The sequence below is a fragment of the Pan troglodytes genome, chromosome 5 (assembly GCF_028858775.2).
Source record: "Pan troglodytes isolate AG18354 chromosome 5, NHGRI_mPanTro3-v2.0_pri, whole genome shotgun sequence".
Taxonomy (NCBI): domain Eukaryota; kingdom Metazoa; phylum Chordata; class Mammalia; order Primates; family Hominidae; genus Pan; species Pan troglodytes.
The window spans coordinates 167,918,507-167,922,116 of NC_072403.2; the positions used below are offsets into that span (position 1 = coordinate 167,918,507).

Genomic DNA, 3,610 nt, shown 5'->3' on the forward strand with positions numbered 1-3,610 from the left:
TTCCCATGGATTGCCCTGTCCCTCCTGTGCCATCCTATCTCTGATCAGAATGGCGAGCGTTGACCTGCAAGAGAAGCTCACTGAGTATTTCTGCTCCTTTCTCCACACCCCTCATCACTCCTTCCAAAGGAGAAAACAAGAGCAAGACACCCTACCCGCAATGGGAAAGAGTTATGATCTGAATTATTCAAACCTTAGCACTGTGTATTGATATAATTTTCAAACAGATGAAGGTGGCAGCACTGGAGTGCGGATTTTTCCTTTCTGGTCTCTGTTGCTTCCACAGAGGATAGAATGGTAATGAGGGCCTGAGCCATTTCCCCTTGGAAAAATCCCAAACATCTCTCTTTATCTTTAGCTCTCTCTTTCTTCCACTCTGTACTCTCTCCTGCCTCAAGGGCAGCCCTAGATCAGGTTTGATAAAGTCTGGAGTAGGAGACACAGCACTGGGGCAGGCACCTTCCTCCTGCCATCCCCTCCCTCTTGCGTTTCTTCATGTTCTATTTCCTCTCATCTTGGGAAGTCCACTTTAATTCAACCTTTCCACCGACCTGAGTGTTGACATTAGAGACCCAGGTTTGGGGTTAGGAAAGAGCCACTTGGCTCAGAGAGGAAGAATGCTCCAAGAACAGCTGACTTCCTGAAGACCTATGTTGGAGAGGGAGGCTAGCGCCCAAGCAATAAAGATGTGAGACAATGACCGGCTTGGTCAGACTTTCTCTTGCAACTCTTTTGCCCTTGGAAGCTCACCCCAAGAGGTATCTGTAGCAAGGCAGGACACAGTTATTTCTGAGTTCCTTTGCCAAATAACACCACACAATAATCACTTTAATTGCAACTCAATTAACATAGCTACAATTTGGTATAATTTTAACTGATTCTATTATTTTCAATAGCAGCTAGTAGGTGATGGCTGCTTCCTTTCTGTACTATTCCCTTTTGATGAACAGTGGGAATGGAAGGGCTTCACTTTCAAAATCTCTGCTCCTTTCCCATTCACTATGCAGATATAGCAGAGTCAATTAGGAAACAATGGTTATATTTTTAAAGCCATGTGTTTTAGTAACTAAATGTTGTTGCTTTAGGACTTTATGCAGCTTTTCCAGTTCTGTTCTTTTTAAACTTTTGAATATTTTTTCTTAACTATTTCCCAACAAAATCAATTCCTAAACTTTTTCATAATCATTATTCCCTATAAAATTTACTCTTTCACTGGCTAAATTAAAGTCTTGAGTGTGGAGACCATATCGTGTAATTATAATCCTTACCCCCTATTTTACAAAGCACATAATAAAAATCACAGGAAAAATACAAATAGCCAATAAATGTAAAGAACCTATTTGTTCTTTTGAGTCATCATAGAAATGCACATTGGAACTGTCTATAAAATTAGTAGTGATACTAATATATTCTAATATTTGAATGATGTTCTAAGAGTGACCAGAGAATGTTGCTGAATGACTAGAAAAACTTTTTGGAAAGCAATTCGTCAATATGTGTTAACAACCTTTAAAATGTATATTGTTAAAGAATATTACAAGACATGGAACAATTATTGGCATCTAATGCTAATTTTAGTATTATTCAATAAATATTTATTAAGGGCCCTCCATGTGCCAGGCACTGCTCTAAGTGAACAAAATAAAGTTCATGTCTTCAAGGAACTTCTATGGAAAACAAAGTCAGCTGGTGGTAGTGATGGCAGCAGCAGCCCATCTGGAGCACCTGCTGCAGAGGTGCCAGCTGCAGTGGGGGAGGCACTGCCAGGGCTGCCCACTCTGCTTAGCCAGCAGGTGCCAAGAACAGGTGGGAGCCCCACCCCCTACTGAGTTGGCAGGATGGGAGCCCCTTGCTCCCTGGCACACAGCTGCAGCTGCCCAGCCAGGGTTCTGGACCTGGACATTCCTGCACTCTCAGGGGCCCAGGAACCCCCCTGCCCCTGCAGGCTTGAACATGCCTGCTCCAGCTCCCTGTCCTCTCCCTGTTCCCAGTCCCTGCTTGGGGCAGAGCAAAGTTGTGGCTGAGCCTGGTGGCTGTCGCAACCTGGCCAGGTGTGCGTGTCCTCAGCATGGCACTGACACCAACACCCTGCCACCTTGACCCCCTCTAGGCTTTGGGCATCATTGAGAATGGGTGGGGGGCAAGGAGGCTGAGAGCAGCTCAGTGCATGCCCGCCGGTGCCTCTCCTTATGGACAGCCTGGGTGCTGTGAACGGCATGTTAAAGGCAGACAGATTCCTAGGCGGGAAGGGGTGGGTCTCTGGTGAAACCCCACTTTCAGGCCAGGAACAGCGTGAAGCCTGGGGGCCAGGCTGCCAGTTCTGGGCAAAGTCTACAGCCCAGAGTGAGAACTTCATTGATGACCGTTCAGCCAATCAGATGGTGCATTTTCCAGGCCCACTGTGGCTGCCTGTGGGCCAGTCAGCACACACTTCCTCCATTCTGAGCACATAAAAACCCAAGACTCAGCCAGACTCACACACTCATCAGGATGACCTGCCTGCAGCAAGGAACTACCCACTGTGGGTCTCCTGAGAGCTATTCTGTCGCTCAATGAAGCTCCTCTCCACTTTGCTCACCCTCCAGTTGTCCACCTACCTCATTCTTCCTGGATGCAAGACAAGAACTCAGGACCCACTGAATGGCAGGACTGAAAGAGCTATAACACAAACAGGGGTGAAACAAGCCCCTTGCTTGCTGCATTGTGGGTGATGAGAAGGAGAGAAGAGCTGTGGCCCTTCAAGGATCTCAGACCTAGGGGCTCCCCAAGCCAGGACTGTGACATCCTTTTTGTGGCTCTGGAGTTCCTGACATCTCCAAGCTTCCAGGCACCACTATGTTCCCCTCATCCAGATGCAGGTAGAAGCCACTTATGGTACATCTGATCCAGCTGCAGCCTTGCACAGAGCTGGCACCTGTGCACATGCCTGGAGCTGCCCACCCCTCCATAATAGCCAATGTGCCTCGCTGTGCACTGTGACTGGACCCCACACTTGTCTGCTCACACAACTCTTGCTGCTCCATGCCTGGCTTGCCCTTGGTAGGCATGGGATCTGGGCTGGTAGCATGAGCTCAGCACAGCCTGCCAGGCTGAGTGGGCAGAATGAGCCCCGTGGGCCCAAGCAAAACTCAGGCAAAGACGCCACCAGCCACAGAGATTTCTGGCTAGAAAAGTGACACCCTATGGATCCTGTGACAGTAAGTGCTATGAATAGTATGGCCATATGCCCCCTTTGCCTGAGACAGTTTAAGGCTGTTGTCCCAACATAATTATTAGCAGCTAAGTACTACAATAGAGTGATGGGGAGGGTGTGATTTTAGGCACAGTAGTCAGAAAGCCCTCTTGGAGAAGGTGACTTTTGGGCAGAGACTAGAATGCAATGAAGCAGTGAGCCCCTTGACTCTCTGGGGGAAAATCACTTAGCAGCAGAAAGACCAAGTGAGATGGAAGCACCTCATGTGTTTGAGGAGCCCTGACAGGTGAGTGTGGCTGGCTTGGAGGAAGTAACAAGAGAGTGGAAGGGCATGGGATCAGATGAGCTTGGCTCATGAGAAAGCCTTACTTAAACATTCATCTCAGTTTTCTGAAAATGTTAAAAGAAGTTTATGGT

At 47.6% G+C, this 3,610-nt stretch overlaps 1 non-coding gene across 1 annotated transcript; it reads left to right on the top strand.

Annotated features, from left to right (window-relative positions):
- The first annotated feature begins 1,725 nt into the window (after positions 1-1,725).
- MIR1202 (microRNA mir-1202) lies at positions 1,726-1,807 on the top strand. The gene has a single exon (NR_035574.1). It is a non-coding gene; the product is annotated as a microRNA mir-1202 (primary transcript).
- The last annotated feature ends 1,803 nt before the right edge of the window (positions 1,808-3,610 follow it).